Consider the following 16,636-nt stretch of genomic DNA (forward strand, 5'->3'; position numbering starts at 1 on the left):
ACCTGAAAACCCACTTCATTTTTTTCCAATGCTCCTGCCCTGGTTTTGACATAAACCTGCTCAATACTCCCATTGCATGTGCAATGTTTTGTCTAGTACATACCATTTCATACATCCGGCTACCGACTGCACTTACTTATGGAACACGGGACATGTCCTCTTCCTCTTCTTGTGTCTTTGGACACTATTTAGTAGATAACTTTACACCTACAGGAATAGGAACCTTCACTGGTTTACTATCTTGCATATTAAAACTCTGTAGTATTGCCTTGACATACTTCCTCTGGTTTAACCAGAGATTCCTCTTTGCCTGATCTCTTTCAATTTCTGTGCCTGAATATAGTTTGCAGCACCAAGATCTTTCATGTCGAATTTGGAGGACAATTGGGTCTTCAAGTCCTGAATTCTTTCTTTGTCATTTCCAACCAGCAACATATCATCCACATATAAGACTAGATAATAACATGGTCAACAATTAATTTAAAATACACACAGTGATCATCCTTGCTTCTGGTGAAGCCAAGTCATTGTATAAATGTATCAAATTTATGATACCACGTCCTTGGTGACTTTTTTAACCCATACAGAGACTTTTTTAACTTTCATACCACTTCTTTCTTACCCTTCACCGCAAAGCGTTCAGGTTGCTTCATGTATATCTCCTCTTCTAGATCCCCTTGAAGAATTGTTGTCTTCACATCCATCTATTCTACCTTAAAATCAAAAGCAGCAACAACAGATAAAAGTAATCTAATAGAAGCTACCTTGGTAACAGGAGAAAAAATATCACCAAAATCAATTCCCGACACCTGGGAATAACCCTTTTCTACCAACCGAGATCCATATTTCTCGACCTTTCCTTATGCATTTGTCTTATTCTTGAACACCCATTTTCTGCCAATGGGTTTTCTTCCAGCCGGCAACTCCACTAGATCCCAAGCCTCATTTTTGTGCAAAGATGCAATTTCATCAACCATGACCTCTTTCCAGAGTTTCCCATCCTCTAAATCTATTGCTTCCTTCACATTTCTAGGATCATCGTCAATAATAGATAAAACAAAATTTTAATAGAAAGTATATGGACTATACCTTTCTGTCTGCCTTCTTTCTCGAACTGATATTCTCACAACCAGAGTTTGTGGCTCTTCATCTTCTAATTCCTCTTTTGCTGTAGAGTATGATTCTTCCTCCTTAAGCTCAAGCTCTATCTTTTCAGGTTCCTTTGATGGAACTTCATTTTTAATAACATATTTCACCTCTCTAAACAACACATATCAGCTATACACAACCTTCCTTGTTACTGGGTTCCAAAGCTTATAGCCTTTTAAACCATCCTTATACCCAATAAAGATGCACTTTTCAGATTTATTATCCAACTTTGTTCTTTTCTCCTTTGGAACATGTACATATGCGTCACATCTAAATACCCTCAGATGTGAAAGAGAGGGTTTGTTACCAGTCCATACCTCTTGTGGAGTCTTATCCTCCAACACTGATGAAGGTGATCTGTTGACCAGGTAACATGTAGTCTCCACTGCCTCTGCCCAGAATTCCTGTCCTAACTCGTCACCACTAAGCATGCTTCTTTCCCTTTCCATAAACATCTTGTTCATTCTTTCTGCAACTCCATTTTGCTGAGGAGTGTATGGAGTAGTCTTCTATCGTGCTATACCACACTTCTTACAAAATTCTTCAAATTCCTTCTTGCAAAACTCTCCACCATTGTCTGTCCTCGGCACAGTTATCTTCTTCTCTATCTGGTTTTCCACCAGAGCCTTAAATTCTTTAAACCTGTTAAAGACTTCATATTTATTCCTGAGGAAATATATCCATGTATTCCTCGAGAAGTCATCTATAACTAATACATAGTACACAGACTTACGTGTAGAAATTTTGAATAATATGACACTTATTCACAGAGATTATCTCAATTATACACCATTGCGGAATGCATGCATAATACATAACCTCCTCTACGTTGATCATCAATTTAGCAGCATTAAAAACAATGAAACCTCAATCGCATGCACACATTAACACAATATGTAATCCGGGGAAAGCATACAGCTGAAAACCCCACACTATCTGTATATTATAATGATTGAGAACATGTAACAATACATAGTACAATACTCCTCGCAATTATCCAACACTATCTCCACCTGTTACACACAAAACTAGCTCAAATCTGAACAAGTCACAGGTTCAAATCTCCCCCGCTGCTTTGCCTGCCTCCACTGTGCAATCCTGCAAGAGAATAATGATGAATGGCTAATCCAAAGTGAAAATCATGTGAGCACAAGCTACAATTGCCCTTGGCCTCACTGCGCAATCCTCATTGGCATAATTCAATCCCTGCATGTGCAAATCTCATGCACAACTGATAGTCACAACTCACCCTTTCACTTACCTCTAACACCTGTCTCTGTTGAACTGTCCATCCACTGAGTTAACTAATGTATTCTTTAGTTGCTTTATGAGTTAATAATTAGTGAATTAATTAACAATCAATTCACACAACTCATCACTAGTGTATTCTTTAGTTAGACTAAATACAACTAGTTGAACTAAGTCAAACTAAACATAACTCCATCAACTCCATCCCAACTCCACAGAACTCACATGCAATAGCTCAACTAACACATAAGAAACCACGTGATTCCTTCTGTCAGCTGCATGTGCCACATCCGTAGCTTGAACTGAAGTGCTCCAAGAAAATAAGACAATGTTTATAGTCCGAATATTACTAAGGGCTAATAATATTTGACTGTTTCTATTTTTAGCCTGGCAATCTAAAAATAGACTCTGATCACTCTGCTGTGAACCAAAAATAGAAGTCCATCTATTTTTCCCAACATTACCAATCATCCATAAATAGCATCCTGCAACTCATAGACCATGATCCATATGTCTAAAAATAGACTTTGTGCCATAATTTGCCTGCGGGCCCACTTAGTGAAGGCAACTCCTTTCCACTAAGCTCCATAATCTTGTTGCATTTTTAACACTCCCTCTCAACAAGATATGGATTATAAGCAACCCCTATCCTACAACTCTGGAATGTTATGCATGCAACACATTTGCCCGGTCCACTTGCTCCAACAACACTTGGAACAAAAACACTCCCAACTAACCACTCTGTTGGGCTAGGAACATACTCTGATGCTGAAGCTCTACCTGCTGCTGACAAGTGCTCCCTCTCTGACATCTGTGCTACTGCAACATCTCCATGCATCTCGCACCATTGCACACCTCTCTGTGCCACCTAGCACTGTGAAAAACACCTGTGCCTCTCGCATTGCTGCAACCTGCTAGCTATGCGCTGTCCTAGGATTTCCTACACTGTCGCTCTCTCTGCCGCTCCATCCACATCTGTCTCTACCCAATCAGTCAATTCCTGTTACTCCACATCGAGGCTCCCGTAGCAAGGTCTCATCCAAGAGGTTGGGTACCTCAAGGATCCTACCCCTCCTCCTTGGAACAATCAATCCACATCACCCCACCTCCTACCTGGAGGTATGGCTGCATGCGATCCCTCAGCCCACCTGGCTCGAAGTTTCCCCCTACTGGAGGCCTCTACATGAGTAGATGTCTCTACTCAATCTCCTCTCAGCTTCCCTTGTTGTGGCTTCTCCACAACCTCCTGAAGCTGTTGCACCAATCGTGGCTCCTCCACAATCGTCTGAGACTTCTTCTGGCTCTGCATGTTGATAGTTAATATACGCTCCCTCTCAACCACCAAGTCTCCATCAGTTGCCTCACTGCTCAAGGCTTTGCATGCATCTTGAGCCTTAAGAGCATACAAGTTCTTGACCCTTGAACCAATCTGCTTCACCTGTCTAGTGATGATGTGTCGAAGGATAACCTTTCCCTTACTGAAGACTACATCATAGCCTCTGTCTTCTAGCATCACGATCGACACCAAGTTTCTCTTCAGTCCTGGTACATACTTGACATCGGTCAAGGTAAGGCGAGCTCCATGCTCCCTTTGAAAAATAACCATGCCTACACCTGAGACACTATACTTCTCATCATTACCCATCGCTATGAGTATCTGGAGATCTTTCTCCTCCAAAGTATTGAACAAACTTTTGTCACCGGTCATGTGGAAAGAAAATCCACTGTCAAGAAACCAAACACTTCCCATCATGCATGAAACCATGCATGCGAAGAGTGTGAAATCCAACTCAAACTATGAAGCAAGTGCCTCACCTTCAGATCCTTCCCCGGATCCCTTCTTGGAATTCTTCTTTGGGCAATTAGTAGCATAATGGCCCAACTCATGACAACGAAAGCATTGCACCTTCGACTTGTCAACCTTCTTCCCATCATTGGAAGAACTAGATTCTTAAAGAGAAACCTTCCCCTTCCCCTTCTTCGGCTTACTTGCTAAGGCACAGCTCTCCTCATCATGCATAGATGAAAAATTGTCTCTGGTGCGCCGTCTAATCTCCTCTTGCACAAGATCCGACCAAAGTCTCTCCCATCATGGCAATTTCTCCCTTCCATTCACCGAGTCCTGGTAGCTATGCCAACTCTTAGGAAGGCCAAGGAGTGCTAGACTCACCATATCCTCATCCTCAACAGTTACCCCCACACTTCCCAGCTCATCTCGGCATTGGGTGAACTTCGTGAGATACTGGGGCATACTGTCTCCATTCTCACACCTAATGTTTCTGAGTTTATCCTTGAGCGCCAACTTCCTCTGGTCGCTCTTGCTTTGGAATAATTCTATCAACGTTTTCGACATCAAATATGGAGAAGCCTTTCCAGGGAGGCTGGACACAATGTGATCCCTCACGCCCTCTAACAGAATCCTTCAACATTTTGTTGTCTTCTTTTGCCAATCCCTGAATTGAGCAGCATCAGTAGGTTTTGGGGCATCCACATCTATGAACTCCTTCAACCCATTATCATCTAACACCGCCTCCATCCTGTCCTTCCATGCGATATAGTTCGAGCTTCCCTCAAGGGCATACTCCAATCGCAATCCGTTGAAAGACATTTCAAGTTTGACACCAAGAAAACACTACTGCGAATTCAAATTCCACCAGCTAAAAAAAAACTCAACTGCTTCTGATCTAAAATTCGTGAGAACAAAGTATTTCTCGTACAAATATCGACTATATGGGAATTCACTGGATATATCACCTTCCAAAAGAAGGATGAATCCAGAGGCTACCTGGCCTGATCACAGACTCTGCCTGAAGAAATAAAATGTAAACACTCTCTGAATAATAGATCTGATGATCAATATAGCACTGATATCATGTAGAACTTTTTCTACAAATTAGCTCGCTCTGATACCATGTAGAAATTTTGAATAATATGACACTTATTCACAGAGATTATCTTGATTATACATTATTGCAGAATGCATGCATAATACATAACCTCCTCTACGTTGATCATCAGTTTAGCAGCATTAAAAACAATGAAACATCAATCACATGTGCACATTAACACAGTATGTAATCTGGGGAAAGCATACAGCTGAAAACCCCACACTATCTGTATATTATAATGATTGAGAACATGTAACAATACATAGTACAATTCTCCTCGCAAGTATCCAACACTATCTCCACCTATTACACACAAAACTAGCTCAGATCTGAACAAGTCACAGGTTCAAATCTCCTCCGCTGCTTTGCCTGCCTCCACTTGCGCAATCCTGCAAGAGAATAATGATGAATGGCTGATCCAAAGTGAAAATCACGTGAGCACAGGCTACAATTTCCCTTGGCCTCACTGCGCAATCCTCATTGGCATAACTCAATCCCTGCATGTGCAAATCTCATGCACAACTGATAGTCACGACTCACCCTTTCACTTACCTCTAACACCTGTCTCTGTTGAACTGTCCATACATTGAGTTAAATGATGTATTCTTTAGTTGCTTTATGAGTTAATAATTAGTGAATTAATTAACAATCAATTCACACAACTCATCACTAGTGTATTCTTTAGTTAGACTAAATACAACTAGTTCAACTAAGTCAAACTGAACACAACTCCATCAACTCCACATCCAACTCCACAGAACTCACATGCATGAGTTCTAACTGAAGTCCTCCATGCAATAGCTCAACTAACACATAATAAACCACGTGATTCCTTCTGTCAGTTGCATGTGCCACATCCGTAGCTCGAACTGAAGTGCTCCAAGAGAATAAGATAATGTTTATAGTCCAAATATTACTAAGGGCTAATAATATTTGATTGTTTCTATTTTTAGCCTGGCAGTCTAAAAATAGACTGTGATCACTCCGTTGTGAACCAAAAATAGATGTCCATCTATTTTTCCCAACATAACCAATCATCCATAAACAGCATCCTGCAACTCATAGACCATGATCCATATGTCTAAAAATAGACTTTGCGCCATAATTTGCCTGCGGGCCCACTTAGTGAAGGCGACTCCTTTCCACTAAGCTCCATCATCTTGTTTCATTTTCAACATTACGCAGTGATGGAACCTTCACAAGTCCAAACACATCATTGTGCGCAAGCGATAATATCTGTTTCGCCCTCTTACCACTAGAGGGGAAACTCACCCGATTCTGCTTCCCATATACACAATTTTCAGAGAAATCAAAATCCAGAGAGTTATTAGTCATGCCTTCTACCATACCTTTACCATGAAGTATTTGAAATCCCTTCTCTCTAATATTTCCAAGCCTATGATTCCATAGCATGGTATTTTCTCCAGAGACCACTAGATTTTATGCTCCACTTTCAGGAACCACAAAACTCCTGCACCCATCAATAGCAGTGCTACCTTGCAACTTGTACAGAGTTCCAATCTGAACTCGCCACATCAATACCAGTGCTTCCTGAACCATCTTGCAGGTATCTTTGTCGAACACTATTTTTACACCTGCATCATCCAGCTTGCTTACCAAAATCATATTTCTGGCTAATGCAGGAATATGGAGAACACCAATAAGTGTTCTAATCCTTCCAACTTGGAAATTCAACTTGAATTTTCCGCGACCAATGATTCTTGCCTTCCTATCATCTCCTAAGAAGACATCACCACCATAATATTTATCATACTCACAGAACCACTCTCTATGGGGAGTGAAGTGAAAGGATGCACCTGAGTCATTTAACCATGCCTCATGATCTACATGTGAACTTGAAGAAGAATCCAAGTACACATCCCCACCTTCATCTGAGGTGGAGTTTTCCTCTGCAGAAGGAGAATCATCAGATCCCATTCCATTTTTAGGATCTTTAGCTTTACAGTCCCTTTTGTAGTGCCCTTCCTCTCCACATTTCCAGCACACCTTTACAATTTTTCCTAGATATTTAGATCTCCCTATAGATTTAGATCTCCCACTTGATGACTTATTTATGTTTCTATTCTGGGTCCGTCCTCGTATAAACAAGGCACCACTATTCTGGCTCTCCATATTTTTCCGTCTCATCTCCTCCATCAGCAAGGATGATATTATTTTATCAAACTGCAAGGAAGTTGCATTGCTACCTATTGCAATAACTAGGATATCTCACAAATTTGGTAGAGAACACAACAAACTAATGCACTTATCTTCATCTGAAATTTTAATATCAATGGATAATAACTGGCTTACCACAATATTAAATTTGTTCTAATGCTCTATCACCGAGTCTCCATCTTTCATCCTCAGGTTATACAACTTTATTTTGTCGAAACAGTTTATTCACTAGAGACTTAGATCAGTACAAAGTCCCTAACTTGCCGCACAAATCCTTCGCCGTAGCTTCCCCTGATACATTCAACAATACTAAATCCGAGACACACAATCATATTGTGCTTTTTTCCTTCTGATCCAACTTCTTCCATTCTTCTTCAGACACTCCTGTTGGTTTAGTACCCATATCTACAATGATCCATTGATCTTTATCCACCAATAGATCCTCCATCTTGAGTTTCCACAACTCAAAACTCTAACCATTAAATTTCTCGATCTCTATCTTTCCACTGCTCACCATCTTCTTTCACCACAAGAATCGATCCCTCAGATCTCCCAATGAACAGGGTCTACCACAGGCCCAAGCGAAACCCCTCAGCAACAAAGGCATACTGTTGAAGCCAAAGAAACTCTGATACCAAATGTAGGTTTTAACCCCATATAGAAATTACCTGTATATGAATTCTAAAAACAGAAAATAAACAATGGCGAGAGAATAACACATAAAACAAATATACGTAGAGATTTTCCCCTGGATCCCAAAACTAGGACTACCAGATTGATTTTTCATTATGTTCCTTTCAATATTACAATACATATATATATACATGCCAAAGAATCCATGAACCCTAATCTAATAACCCTGTATTAGAACATAACCATAGTTCCCTTGACTGGATCTACAAAATACCATGGACCGAAAACCATTGCGCCCAAAACCATGTGCAAAACCCATGCACAAAACCATAGGTAATATAGGGTCCAAAAACAAAATTCCCTGCATACCCCTCACAAGGGAGTTGTCACCCCCCTGTTACCCCCACACTAGTCGTAGAAATAATATAACACAACCCAATAGCTTCACCAATCCAAACACCATCCAACCATCAACATACACTTCCAGAAACTTATGAATGAATTCCTTCAACACTGCTATGACTACGTGGGAAAATATAGGAGGTGTGTTCTTCAATCCAAGTGGCATAATAGTATACTGAAAGCAACCTAGCTCTATCATGAAGGTGATTTTTTCTGTCCTCTATGGAAATTTTAATTTGATGATACCCGGAAAACCCATTAGTAAAGGAATAGGCCTCCTACCCTCCAACATTGTCTAACACTTCTTCTGTAAACGATGTCAGAAATGGATCCTGAACACAGACATCATTAAGCTTCCGTAGATCTATGCAAATCCCTATTTCACCCTTTTGTTTCTTCTCTTGGACCACCATTGAGCTCACCCAATCATACTCTTCAATAGATTCGATAATGCCTGCCTCTGTCATTTTATCGAGCTCTTGGCAAACCTTTTCCTTATACTTAGGGTTAAGGCGATAAGGCCTCTGTTTAACAGGCTTCACAGCTAGCTTCAAGGTGATCTTCATAATGCCCAAGTCACCAATTATGCCCTTTAAGTAAGAAAACTTAGTGGGGAATAGATCTTGTTATTCGCGAAGTAATTCAACAACTTTATCTACTGTAGCGTCATCCCAATAATCTCCAATCTTCATGAACTTCGGTTCTTCTTCAGTGCCAATGTTTACTTGCTTTGTTTTCAAAGGTGTGGAGATGTATGGGTTCTCTACTTGTTTGACTTTGACTTCACAGTGCCCTTCTGTCTACAGAATATTGATATTCCTTGGGTCTTCTTCCTCCTCTTCAGAGATCACATTATAACATTCCAATGCATGGTGTAGCTAGGTGCTCCAATCTGGTTGGGTCCATTTCGTAGGTTCATTCGGTGTTATAAAGATAACTTCTTTAATTTCTTGTAGAGCTTCATCGATGCTTGCAAATCTGTCCTCGAAGCTGAAAGTCAATAAGAATCCTTCCTTCAATACATCCCATTCTACAATGCCATGGTGGAGCTCTGTTTCAAGGTACTAGTTCATTGGTATTGTATGCAAGGTATGAAAAAGTATGTGTGCCCATGGGGATGATTTTCTACCGATTCGCCATCCTGAGATGAATCGGAGACCACTGCAGTGCAAGCCTATGCATCTTTTCCATGTCTATTTCGATAGGAAATTCACATCGAACCCTAAATCCAAAATGACCTTGTCCATTTCATAGTCACCTATCTATGCTGTTAGCCCCATCTCTCGCCTTGTGCGTGCTTTATGCTTGCATATTTTTCTGACCGCGTGCTACTCTAAAGGAGTCATTTCCTTATTGGCACACTTGTCTATTAGGTATTGCAATCCTTCCATATCCTTCCAATTGCGCAACAACTTATGCAGGTCTCCAAAAAGGTGGTGAGTATAGAAGGATCAACCTCTGATGGTGCACTGGTTTCGTGCATCTTGTCCTGGCTTCTCGTGGTGGAGGCCTAAAAAAAGTTATTCTTGGCTTCCATAAATGTTTCCATAGCATGATTAATATCAAAGACAACTTTTTTCTTCAGAGCTTTGTGGAGCCATCCATCTTCTTCAGGCTTCTTACCCTTATCAGCACCAGTTGTCATACTGCTTCTTAGCACAATATTAATGCTCTGATCCTCCTCACGGGGCTCAGCCCTCATCATTTGTAAATTTTGGTAGGCTACTGAGGTTGTGTTTTATTCTCTTGCATCTTATCGATTAACACCAGAAATGCTTCTATGGTATGGTCAAATTGTCTACAGTATTGACATGATGGGTGTGTAGGATTCAAGAAATCTCGAGCAAAGTGCCCCAGCTATCCACAATTGTAGCAGATAATCTGACCATGGCCTCTACCAGGTCCTCCACCTCGACCTTGCCCTCATCCTTGAAAACCTCTATGCACTCCTCTGCGCCTTGATCTAGAGGCAGAGTTTCTACTTGCATACAATAAGTAGGGGTTATTTCCATCATTAGCTCATAGCTTTGACAATGGCACTCATCGTGGCCCATAGATTTACAAAAATTAATGAACAACTGTTGGGGTGTTTGAATGAAATTCTGAAGCAAGTGGAAGTTATCCATCACATGTTTCCCAGTGACTTGACAAATGGCATACCATAATGCAACCCTCGTGCTCGGCCCTACTAGGAAGTCTAGCTTCAGGGGGATTACCCCTTCCCCCGTAATATAATTTGTGTACATGGGACAATGATCTTTATTGTGCCTATGGCCCTTGCACTTCAAACACCAAACTTTTGTGTGCATGTTTGGCTTAGTCTCCTTATCTTTCTTCAAACTTTGTAATTCTAGGTGTAGGATTGCTAACTGTGAGTGGATCTATTGTACCCCTAGGTTTTTATCCTGAATAGGTGATGCGTGCAGCCTCATTGTGATATCCAGGGCTTTTGTCTGTGTTGTTGTCTTCCTCTGTGACAGAGAAATTTTCAAATGGGGCAAAAGTGACGCGATAAACTAGTCGCGATGCTAGCTATCTGAGATCTGCATGTTAGCCTGTCTGATTTGGCACTTCAACCTATGATCAAAGTCCCAAGGTGTCTCCTCAACCTTCATCGTGATCTCTTTAAATTCAATCACTGACCATGAGTTAGATTTAGGCTTACTAAACTATTTCTTCAAAGTCGTCTAAGTTTCTGCTAGTGACGCATGAGGATTGTTAGCACAATACTTAATGTACTAGGTTAGCACCTGATCCTGCAAGGCGATAACCAACTGCACCTTCTTTATATTATCATCAGTGATTTACTACGTTGTCCATACAACACTTGCAACAAACCAGAACTACTATGGTTCTTCTCTTCCTATGCCCTTGAAGATCGAAATCTTCATTGCATTCACCTGTTGAATGGTGGTGGTGGAGGTGGAGGTGTGGGTGAAGGTGTATGCGGTGGAAATGAAGGTGGAGGTGGAGTGGATGGATGATGTGTTCTAGGAATACCCTGAGTTATTAGCTGAACTGCACTTCGTGGCATAGTCTACAATGCCTCTTCGTCATCACTTGAAGGAGGTCCAATCAGTGGGCTATATTCTGGTCTTGAGCTTTCACGATTTCTAAAGAATCTCTCGCTTCACGTAGCTTTGAACATCAAAGTAATGGCATTACCCACTTTTCACATAATAGCATTTTAATCCAATTATTCAATGACCTTAAATACTTACTTCATTGTACCTTGAAAAATCTTCACTCTACTTCGTTATAGCAGATTGAGGTGTCAACTGAAAATTCCATAACAAATCCTCCCAGAATTCGATCAAGCCAATGATCGATAGCATGCGCGGTATTTTTTTTAGAGGCTTCTAGTTGTTGCACCAATTCTGGAGTCCACACTATAGGACTATCGAGCCTCCACCTTCCATGACTCTCTATCAGCTTAGCTAACCACTCATATAGTTCAATTGGGAAAGTGTAGAAGAAGATTTCGTGTACCTCTATATACAGATATCTATTCAACCAATCCTCCTTCGACAAGTGTGGATTCCAATTTTCTTGAGCCACGAACTTGTGAGTCTTCTGATCTAACCACTTTTCAATCTCTTTCTTAGTCGGATTCAAATGATGCGACATCACACATCTCTTTACACATATCTCGGTCCCGGCAACAGAACCATTTGTTGGCTTAGGGGATCATGACCCAAGTTCAAATTTAGTTGCACCAACCAACAAAACCCTACACTATTGGCCCTTTTAGCAACATCCCTCATAGCGTAGGCTATAGTCTCACCCGAAGTAGTATTGGGGGATGTAAGAACCAAGTTTCTACATCCAGAGACCAGTGTGATGTCTTTCATTACCTCTGATCTTCTTCCACGTAGATCAATAATAACATAGGGCTCTTTTATTGCAACTAGGTTAACCGGTTTCTAGACCTTTACGAATGCATGCAATCAGCAATTGTGGACTTAAAACTATTGATTTATCTACTTTCATGCATCAACAAGTAACCCTAGACCAAATTTCACATATATCTACTTAATGTGTTGTAAAAAATAAGAAGAATAGTCTGTAACTTCATGGAAGTGGCTAAGCATTCATTTCATATGTTATTAAGGCAGATTTAGTAAGGTCGCATAACATTCAATCATTATTCCATAAAACATGGCATTAATTGACAACGTATAATATAAACAGATGCAATGGAAATACACAGTAATTCTGCAAAAAGTCTTCTTTATTGATCTTCAATTCATTGATTACAGACTATCTACCCTATGCACATAGCTGCAAAGGTCTGCGCACTCAGCTGCGGACTCTACCCAAGCCTCTTGTGCACTCAGGTATAGGAGCCTTCCCTTATTTTCCTAAGCACAGGAAGAAGAGCCTTCCTGCCTTAGCTCTTGCTCAAGACAACAAAACTCTCTTTTGTACCCAATTATCCATCAAAACTTCTCCTTACTTGTCCCCTAAGACTCAACTATTTATATAATTTTCAATATAATTCCATGGTCCGAGGACCATTGGTGAATCTCAAAACCGACTCAAAACTTTACCCAAAATAGGGGGCTAAGCCCCTTTTACTCTTATTCATCTATGTGCTCTGCTTCCACATATTGTGGAGACTTTACATCTTTTACAAAAATCTATACAAAATTTTAGTTAACTAACCCGAAACTGACCCAGGTGACCCCATCCCAACACCTAGGTGTTATAGCTCCAAATCTCACTCTTGATGTTTATGATGTTGTACTCATGGCCTAGGGCAACCCCTCCTTCTAGACCTGATCCAAATACTTAAAAAACAGTGTTTTACTCCCTGTACGCGACATTGCCCTGAGCTAAACGTGTGTGTACGTGGGTTTGTGTATACCCAGCCTGCGTATATGTCTTAAAACAATTAAAAAAAATAAATCTCCTTAATTTCATGTGAAGATCGTGGGTTTTACCTGTTGATTACCTATTAGTGCCCGTGGCCCAAATGTTCCCAATGAATTCCCAACTAAAAAACTACTTTGGGAGAAGTATAAAAAGGCTTCAATCGGAAGGCCTAAGGGAGGAGAGAATAGAGAGAAAAATCACTCTATTGAGATTATCCCAGATCAGGTCTGAAGATCCCTGTGCTTCTAGCACTTCCCCCATTACAGGAAATCCTTGTTTCCTTGAGTTATGATGTCTTTCCATTTGTTGAGATATCCTTGAGTGAGTTATGGAAGGAGCTTGTTGAAGGCTTGAGATTGGATGAATCTGGAGGACAGTTCCGCTTGGAGCCTACAAAAGGAAGACTCAGGTGAAATCATTCATTTCTGTACTTTAGTTATCTATAATAAAAGAAACACTTGTCTTGTTCCTGATATGAATCTTCTTCATGTTTATGATATCAATTTTATGATTTACAAATGAATGATTATTTCAATTGCATAACTAACTTTCAGTATGATATGAAGTTGATTTCTTTATGATGTTTAGTCCATATACTGTTGTGCTTTCTTGAATTGATTGTTTTGCAGGTTGAAGGAGCAAAAGGAACTCTAAGAGTGTTTGGAACCTAGCTGGATCTTCCCAATCGAAGGACCCCTAGGTGCACCTCTCTTCACATAGTGTTATAGACATTTTTGTGCCTTACAGCATTGAGCATGAAATCTCCATAATCTAAGGGATCCAAAGTCCCTAAACATGTTGTTCCTACCCCTAGAGGAACAAGGCTAACAAACCACAGCAATTCACAGAAGTTCTCCACCAGAAACTGCTCAAAAACAAGTCAATTCAGGATCAATTCAGTGGCTCCACTAGCTGTCTGTGCTGAATGTCAAAGCCAACACTGGCTACCTGCACTGCAACGCAGGTAGAAGCACTACCAGGGTGCGTTGAGCGAGATTTGACAAATGGCAAGTTCATTTCAAGAGGTGTCAAGACCCAGGAAGCTTCCAGAATCTTCCTCAATGACACTTGCCTCAGTGAATTCGACTGGTGATGAGTAAGAGGTTCCCAATCTCCAAGTGGAAGCAAGAACCTCCAAGTGGAATCAAGAACTGACAGAGGGAGAGGACACTAGTCAGATCTCAAGCTAACTCATCCTCTCTCCAAACATCTATATATGGATCTCTCCTCCATGCGACCTAGAGGCTGGAATTTTGTTATTGCAAAGAATTGTTGTTGGTTTGAGATTGGAATCATTGAGTGCTTAATGCTTTGAAGGGGGTGAAGATAGGAATTCCATTTGCTGGGAAGGAGATACTGGATTGGAGCCCTCTGGGTTGTTTCTCTTCCTAAACCTTGTTATTCATCAATAAAGCTATCTTGGTTTCCCCTATATACTGATGTATCTTTGATGTATGATTGCATTAGTATGTTTAGTTTATTTCTAATCCTGAACTAGTTATGAATATGAATCCATGTCTTGTGTAGTGTTCTCTTCTTGTGATCTTGCAGAAACCTCTTGAAGCTGGGCGAGCGAGAAGGCAAGTAGCTGGGAACCCTCAAAGAGAAGAGAGACCGGATCGAGGGACAAACGGAAGACACCGGTTAGTCCATCTATCTCTCTTCATTCTTAATTCATAAAGGAAGAATACTAGAATAGCTGTCTTTGTTTGTTGCTAAGGCACTGTCACACCTTAGGTGGATAGGATCGTCCTGCATAGGCATTTTTCCCCACAACAAATTGGTGACTCCGCTGGGGAAATTTGTTTAGTCATTTTATTTTTGTTTCTATCATTGTTTGTTTCATAGACTCGACAGCAACAATCGAACTGCATCTGCTATTCCCAGATGCAAAGTAGACAGTTGCTGCTTTTATCCAATCACTGGATTTGTCTATGATCTGAACAATGGACTCACAAATGATTTGATGATCCTTTGTGATAGATCTTAGTACTCCCTCAAAGCATCCCTTTGATTGTACCTTGCTTGTTTCTTTGATTTGGCATGAAACTGTAGATTAAATAGCAATCTGTGACCCAGAACCAGTGAGAAACTCTCGTTTCTCCTTCAGCGCGACCCCTGTGAAGAGGTTCTGCATTTCAACGCAGGTCCCGTGAAGGCTACTTGCGCTGAATGTCAAAACCCCTGTGTTGAGGTTGCGCTGAACCAGTTAGGCCTTGTGCAGCTGGGGTTCTCTACTCTGTTTTGCCTTGTTTTGATCTCTGATTTTTGCAGCCTGTAACCAGCATAGGTACTAGTCTGATAACTCCTTTTCTCTGCTTAAATTCCGCCTCCTTTTGTACAAAAAGACTGTGAGTGTTTTTATGTGTTTGTGGCGTCATTTACAATTTTCCTTTGCATGAGTGAAATGATCATCCTGTAGCCCTTGATTCAGATCTGTTGATTGTGATCTTAGGAGAGAGTTCATTGGCTGTTTACAGTTGATTATACAATTGCTTTTGCTTATTGGTTTGAGTTTGTCTCTTTTAAGTGTCGAAACAAGTGTTCATTTCGGAAATCGTTAAGTGTTGTAATCTCTTCTACCCTCTCTGATTTCGAAAAAGTAAACTTGTTTGTATTTTTCATTTAAAAGCAAATTCAAAGTTGTACAAAAAGCTTTCTTTGTAGGCATCAATACTAAGAAAGCGGAAAACAAACACCTACATTGTGCATTTGCATCTTGATAGTTTGCATGTCTGATTTAGGAAAAGTGCATTAGAGTGTGCTGATTGCTCTTTGAGAAAAGACGGTGTCTTTCTTTTCCCTTAGTAGCTAGGATTTTCAAAGTTGAAAAGATATAAAGCTTGCTTATCATCTTTAGACTGCATTTAGGAATTGTATCATACATCTCGTGGTGAACCTCAAAAGGTAAAATTCTAAAAATATCAACCTAAAATAAATTGAATGAACTTAACAACGCTTTGCAACATAACGCACAACATAGAGGTCTAGGCTAGAGACGTGTTCTGGCATCGTAAAGCCTGGTGACTGTCGATCTCTTTGATGGTGGGTGATTCCTCCTGAGGGACGATAGCACCAGTACGGATTGTGCTCCCACGTACCGTCGCGTATATATTGGGAGACCCCTATAGGCATAAAACCTTTATCCTTAGGAAGCCGTGTCGGCCGCCCTACTGATCACAATGCACTGAACACAGCATTCAGGAAGATCGACCGCCCGTACCCTAAAAAGTATTCTGTGGTTTTGCGAAATGTTTGGCACA

Source organism: Pinus tabuliformis, chromosome 3_1 (assembly GCF_031772625.1).
Source record: "Pinus tabuliformis cultivar Carrire ecotype Pingquan chromosome 3_1, CPIR1, whole genome shotgun sequence".
Lineage (NCBI taxonomy): Eukaryota > Viridiplantae > Streptophyta > Pinopsida > Pinales > Pinaceae > Pinus > Pinus tabuliformis.